Source organism: Rattus norvegicus, chromosome 14 (genome assembly GCF_036323735.1).
Source record: "Rattus norvegicus strain BN/NHsdMcwi chromosome 14, GRCr8, whole genome shotgun sequence".
In the NCBI taxonomy this organism is placed as follows: Eukaryota; Metazoa; Chordata; class Mammalia; order Rodentia; family Muridae; genus Rattus; species Rattus norvegicus.
In genome coordinates, this window is record NC_086032.1 from 44,081,398 (window position 1) to 44,088,757 (window position 7,360).

General features: G+C 46.2%; 1 long non-coding RNA gene across 1 annotated transcript; it reads right to left on the bottom strand.

The window, feature by feature from the left end:
- Positions 1-1,345: 1,345 nt before the first annotated feature.
- On the bottom strand, positions 1,346-6,596 carry LOC102552762 (uncharacterized). Its single transcript, XR_595795.4, has 3 exons — positions 6,092-6,596; positions 3,288-3,344; positions 1,346-2,726 (listed from the first exon to the last, which is right to left on the bottom strand). It is a non-coding gene; the product is annotated as an uncharacterized LOC102552762 (long non-coding RNA).
- Positions 6,597-7,360: the final 764 nt, after the last annotated feature.

Consider the following 7,360-nt stretch of genomic DNA (forward strand, 5'->3'; position numbering starts at 1 on the left):
ACAAATATTACCAAATGATTATTATTAATAGTTAAAAAACAAAAGCAACAGTTATTTGGCAACTTGGAGTTAAAGAGTTCTTAGACACCCAGATATAGAGGGTGACCACAGCACACTAAAGAGTCAGTTGCAAATGGACTTTCTATTCTGTATTTTTGAGAAAACAATGAAAGAGGGGAGATGGAAAGAATATATTTTGAAATAACATCTGGGTAATAGGATCATAAGTGATAGTCCCTCGTCTTGTTTTTCCTGTATCTCATGGCTTTTCTATAATGAATACTGCAGATAGGATCATCCTTGGCTGAAAACAGCAAAACTCTGAACTCCCGTGGCACAGTAGCTCAATGCTGCAGAAGTGATATCTGAGATGTTCCTGGCTCTTCCTTCATGGTTTAAATGTGGCAGCTTAGGTGCCTCGTTAGCGCAGTACGTAGCGCGTCAGTCTCATAAATGTGGCAGCTTCTGAGTCTCAGTTTTCACATCTGTACAGAATCCTTGCACCCTTATTATCAATCCCTGCACCCCTGTTATTGCATTCCATTTATCTTAGTCATATTTTCATTTTTATCTCCATACCCCAGTTATCATATATGTCTTTAACCCCTGTATGACCAAATAGTATACAAACATTTAAAGAGAGAAGTGGACAAGAAGGACTGCCTAAGGGGAGAAAAAAGGACAAAAGGCCTGACTTGGGTCCTGTGACTGACCATACCTAGGTGGAAATTGAGTGGGAGACAGAGTCTGGGAAACAGGATTGAGTCAACCCCTTTTGCAATGTCTGCCTCGGCCAACACTGATTTTATAATCACTGGAATTTAAAAAACAGTCGTTTCCTTTATTCTTGACTTCTTCAGTGTTTTCTCCTTCCCACCACTCCCCACCTACTGTAGAGCAACCATCAGCAAATTCACACTCAACAGAGCCAAGGGCTGAGGGGATACCAGAGAAGAGTCTGCAGCCTCCTCTTGGTGGGATGGAGAGATAGATGGGCAGCAAGCCACAGGTCTGGGAACCAGCTTCTTGGTTCTGTTGACCTCATCTGGTCTCTCTGGCCCGAGGTTCTGGCTATGAAAGTTTATCAGTGAAGACTTCAGTTTTAATATATTCTAGATGGTGCAGAGCTAGCCTGGGCATCTCAGACAGAGAGCTTTGATCTTAGTTGCCCTTCCCAAATCAACACTTGGCCACGATCTCCACAAAGACAAGGGCTTAGGTTGCCTGGGTTCAAGTCTTGACTGGTAAGACCCTTGTTCAGTACCCCTGGACCATAAACTGTGTTTCCTCCCCTGCAAAACAAGAATCCCAAGATTGCACCTGGTGAAAGATGGGGTGAGTCAGGTTTGTCCAGTGCTCAGGAGGTGTTTATTACACAGTGAGTGCTATGGAAAGATTTGTTTAAAAAAATAAACACGAGAAAGAGCCATAAGTTGTCTGGGCCCTGTGTGTTTGAAGCTATCTCCTGTTCCACACAAAGCTGCAAGGAAGGGCTGGACTTTTTCCTTTGTTCCCTGCTGGCTGAAGCACATGTCCTCTGTTGTAGGGAGGGGAAGAACAAACCAGAAGCGTCTGTTGAGATGCCGGAGCAGCTGAAGGAACTCTTGGGGAGACAGAGGCTATGCTCACAGTATAGATGGGAAACTGAGGCGCAGGAAGGTGCAGATGTTGACCAAAGTCACAAGTCTGTAGATGATGGAGCTGAGACTCCAGCCGGGCGTGTTTGACTCCCAAACCTGGACAGCCCCTATAGTCAATAGAATATTTTTCCAGGCAAAATTTGAGAGATCCTAAGAGCTTCACATGTACACCAATGACCGTTTTTAAAGGGATCCACTCTTTTATATTATATTATTTATTTATTATTGGTTTTCAAGGCAGGGTTTCTTTGTATAGGTCTGGCTGTCCTAGAACTCATACTGTAGACGAAGGTTGTCCTGGAACTTGCAGAGAACAGCCTGCCTCGGCCTCTGAATGCTGGGATTAAAAACATCCACCACAACCAACGAACAGGATTTATTTCTTCATACTCAGCTTAGCAAGTCTAGAAGTTCAAGGTTAGCTCTGGCTAGCTGAAATAATAATGTCAGTACCATCTTACAGGTCCAAATTTCTCTCTGCAAACTTCCTTTCTGTCCTTAGATTTGTTGGTGGCCACCTCTGTGAAAGCCACTTTCAAAGAGAACGAACCCTTCCCTGCTCAGCGTCTTTACTAATTTACTAATGGTATTTGAGCAAGCCACAGGCATTCAAAGAGGCATCCCTAGTTCTGTCCCTTTAAGCAAAAAGAAAGAATTGCCCAACCCCGCCCCACCCTACCCCACCCTGTGCCTGCAAAGCTCTGGCGTCTGTGATGCCTGAGATAGAGCCAAGATAAAAAGAATTGGAAACAAATTGAACTTAACAAAAGCAAACCAAACCTTCTGTTACCAGCTCATAGGCACTTCTCCCTAAATTGCAATGTCCCAAGGATATGTGAACCAGGATCACCTCTGGTCCTGTCTTCCTGGTTCCACCCCAAGTGTACCAACCCTGTGAGAAGACAGGCGCTTGACTCTATCAGTTCCCACCTTTCCTCCAGCCACTCATCTTTCCCCTTTTATACTGTTGGCTTCCTAATGGTTTTCCTCTTGCTGCCGGGGATGAGAGGGTGTAAATGCCCTGAGCAGCTGCAGGGAGCTCTCCAGTGAGATCCTGTGGGTGGGGCTGGCAGTAGGCAGGAGAGACTAGGAGAGAGATTAGGTGAAACATTAGCCTGGCCTTTTGGACACGGTCCAGTGTCTTTCAATGATTTCTTTGTGTGCTTTGGGTGCTGGGCTTGTTTGGCAGGGGACCGGCACCCATTAGAAGATTTCACAATGATTTGCCATGTTACAGTTCTAAACATGTCAACTCCTCACCAAGGTTATATTTGTAGCTTTACAGTCTCGTTAGACTCCCCCCACCCCAGCCCCCAACACACCCTCCTCTCTCTGGGGAGCTTAAGGGAAAAGTACTCTAAGAGAATTAATCAAAATGACTAGGTAATGCTCTAAAAATAATAAATGTCGTTATGGGTTGGATCGCTTTCAAGTTCAAGCTCATTCTGTAAGCTTGAAGATCCACACGTTGAGTTGCCCATCTACTGCTTCTTATTAGAAGGAAGTGGCCTGCTGTATAAAGTCAGGTACATTATGAAGACACATGGAGGCTACGACTCTCCCAACACTGGACTGTGTTCCAGCTAAATTCATTAAGCAATGTGACCTAGGAGGGGGCAAAGGGCAGGTGCAGGAATCATTTCTTACCCTCTGTTCCTTTGCCAGCCTTGCAAATTAGGATCTGCTCCAGACGTGCTCAGAGCTCTGAAAGTAAGAGTGGTGGAGGTCAGGGTCCAGTTCACCTCACTCACAGGACAAGTTGGTGCACGCGAACAGCAAAAATGAGGGCAACCAAATGAACAAGTAACTCTGGAGGGAGTGGGGTTGTTTTATTTTCAGACACATTCTCCCTAGGGAAGCAGCTGGCTTTAACTTGAGGTCTTCTTGCCTCAGCCTCCCAAGTGCTGGGATTATAGTTGTGCAAATGTTGCCACCATCATGGTTTCAAGATGCCTTCTGGGATAATAATTTCAAGAGAATAGTGTGTGTGTGTGTGTGTGTGTGTGTGTGTGTGTGTGTGTGTGTGTGTGTGTGCTTGTAGGGGTGTGTATGTGTGTACTCATTCTGGAGTGTGTGGAGGTCAAAGGTTGATGTCAGGGGCTTTCATTAACTGCCTTTACCTTATTTTTGGAGACAAGGTCTCACACCGATCCTGGAGCTCCCTGATTCAGTGAGGTTGACTGACCAGCAAGCCCTAGGGTGCCCCCATCTCTGTGTCTCTGCTCCAACAGAGCTGGGGTTCCCGATGTATGCAGCCACACCTAGCTTTTGCATGGGCGCTGGGAATCTCAACTCAAATCCTAATGCTTGCACAGCAAGGAATTTTTGTGTTCAACCATCTCCTCAGCCTCCTCTGCTTGCCAAGAATGTTGTTCTGTGAGGGGAAAAATGTAGCTGGGTCTTAGACTCTTAAGGCCATTAAGCCTGGCTATAACAAGAGTAGATAAACCTTAAGGTGAGGCTGAGAAGGAAGGTTTAAATTGGAGAAAAAAGGAGATGGGGGTGATGAGTTGAATCCCTTCCCTACTTTAAGTGATACAATTCTCTGGTTTTCCGTTGGCCTTTTCAGCTAGTAGAAACATCCCTGAACAAGGACCCTAACCGCCCACAGCCCCTAGATCATTTGTCTGTGTCAGACAGGGCTACTAGGTCAGAGTGATTGTGAAGAAAAATAGGAGCGAGGACTCCTGAGGTGTGATTGCGCATGCTCTTTGTGTCCAAGTCTAAGCCTGACTGCTCTTGGGCTAAGTCGCCAAGATATTTCCAACCTAAGAAATGTCATCAGGCCTGAGAGTGCCCCTTAGATAATTCCTGGGCCTTCATCTTCCAAAGAAAGGCTGATTGCAGTGTTATGAGTCCGAACCTTCGTTAGCCAGCCTCCATAAATCATGGCTGGCAGAAAAGACTGGAGGGTCATGGGTAATTGAATTCCAACCAACCTTCACACCTAATTCAAGTCAGCTCTCCGACCTCTTTCCTGGATCAATCTGCTGACAGAGCTGGTTAGTAGCTATTGTTTTTAAATTCGAAGAAACCTCTTTTGAGGACCTATTGTGCATTAGCTTTGTGAGAGATGGGGCTAACATCCTACCCCATTCATTCATTCATTCATTCATTCATTCATTCACTCACTCACTCACTCACTCAGTCCACACTCCCACCAGAATCCAGACTTGATGAATTAATAGATAGTGGGAAGGAAAGTAAAGGTCATCTTGGGGTCAAACCACCCTTCACTGCTGGGAGATGAGTCCTCACACTGCTGGAAAACCCAAAGCTAGTTCTGTGCGAGAAAACGGATAAGAAACAGCCTCTTTCCTTCCTTAAGAAAAGTCAGCCTCCAAATCCTGAAGACTCGTTTAAGTCCTCTTTCCAGCAGAGTTGATGTGGAATGTCAGGTGTGTTTTTGGCTCTGTGGGTCTCATCTGTGGTGTGGAGTGGGGTGTATGCTTCGGGACTGGAGAGGAGAGTACTGTCATCACTAACTGAGCCCTCCCTGCCAGGGAAGGTGTGGAGAACTCTAGGTTCCTCACACCTGTGCTCTTACTGCTAACGACTCTCACTGTTAGCCTCAGAGCCGTGACAGGCCTGTCTGGAAACTGGACCTGAGGCAGACAGTACTTATTCAAGATCCAAGGTCTGGGAACATCTCCCGACATCCCTCCAGCGCTCGGCACGTTTGGTAAGCCTCCTCACTGCTCTAATGAGCAAACACAAGCCTGAATTCCTCATCTAGAACACGTCTGGGGCATTCCACATTTTCCAAAACCCATGGCTCTTCCTCCTTCCAGAGACCACATCACACCCTGGCACTATTCCTCATTCTCAGACAGTTGCACCCTGAGTACGGGTGACTCTCCTGCCCTGGCCCTCCAACCCAGAATGAACTGAGAGCACTGGATTACTGCAGATAGGATTCTTGGCAGCAATACGAGTTGGAGCAATGAGTCAAGACTGTGGAGAGGTTTGCTCAGGGGGAAAAAATTAATGCGAGTGAATAATTTTTACTTTCTTGTTTTAATTCCAGAATGATAAGAGGCCCCCATGATGTAGCTAGAGGCCTGGGGACCCTGAAAAGCCCGGAAGACTGCGTTTAGGTGGGAATGTTAATGGAATTATTGCTTACTGCTGGGTAAGTCTGCTGTCAAGAGATAATTACCCAGGCGAAGATGAGGCATCATGAGAGCCCGATGCTGAGGCCGAGACCGAATTGTTTATTTTCCATGTTCCTGCATAATCGCCTTCGCCATTTAACTTCATTAACGTCTTGGGTAACCCTGGGCCACACAATTTTACTTAAAAGAGAGAAATTAAGTAACCCCGAACTTACATGTAATTGTAAACAAAGTTACCGGAGATGTGGCTTGAGATGTTTTCACCATTGCAGTGGGTGGCAAACGAGTCCCCCTTTCCATCCCCCCTCCTCCCTGAGAGATGAAAGCAAGACCAACCTTTGCTGGATGCTCACTGTAGACCATCCCTTGCACTGAGCATCCCACACACACTGCCCTCCTTAATGTCCACGTGCGATTCCATGACTTTGTTAGTAGAGAAAACTGTCAGGAAGGTGAAGAAACTTGCCCGAGGTCCCATGACTTGTGAGCAGCGGAGTGAGGGTTTCAAATGGGACAGATTGGTCCCAGCTGTTTCCAGAGAAATCACAGGACCACACTTGTTCCAGCTTCTCAAGTCTGGTGTCCTAGACTCTACAGAGGAGTCCAGGCTTTTATGACTCCTCCAGCTGTCAGGGCTGACTTTATCGGAATGCCTGCCAAGTCTCCCGTCCCATCTTCCCTCCAGTTCTGCCGTCTGTATTTCTGTTTTATTGAGAAAACATTTGCAGCCATCCCCGTGTGGTCACGACTGAGCTTTCTTAAGTCATCCCCCACAGGTCTTTGTGTTGGACGGGTTCCCGACCTTCTGTGGACGATCTGTAACCAGTCATTGTCTCTTCACTTTCGCTCCCTCTCCCAAAAGTCATAAAAGCGACACCAGAAAACCTGAAAGATGACTTGGTACACATCTGTTAGCCTCTCTCTAAATTCAGTCATTGTTAACACTTTCCTATATTGAAAGTTCTGATTTATCTTCAGCTCAGAATGCTTCAGCAGTGTAGTACACACTTCCCAAGAATGTGGGACACTTCTCCATGCGATCACGTCACCATCACAGACCTGAGAAAACTTGCTACCATTTCTTGATTTTAAGTACCCTCACTGTGCGCGCATGCGTGTGTGTGTGTGTGTGTGTGTGTGTGTGTGTGTGCGTGTGTGTGTGCAAGTGTGGTGTTTGTTAGTATGAGTGTGGGGGGCACACAAATCAGTCCTTAGCTTTTACTTCATTTGAGACAGGGTCTCCTGTTTCCTGATACATGCGCAGGCTACTTGGCCCACAAGACCCAGAGGTACCTGCTACCTCCCATCCTGCCTTAGGAGGCCTGGTATTACAGATGAGCCTTGACTAGCCTTACGCAGCTATCGGGAATCCAAGCTTGGGAACTTACGCTTGAGTGGCAAGAACTTTACCCAGCAGTCACTTAATAGCTGTTCATTCTTCTGTAGATGTTCTCTCATTTTGCTTGGTTTCTTTTATATGAGCAAACTTCACATGTCGTATTTGCTATAATGCTTTTTTATCATTTTTTAACCTAGAACATTACTTTCATCCCCCCTCCCACCCCATCTCTGAAATAGCTGAACTGTTTTCTGTCTCTAAGGGTC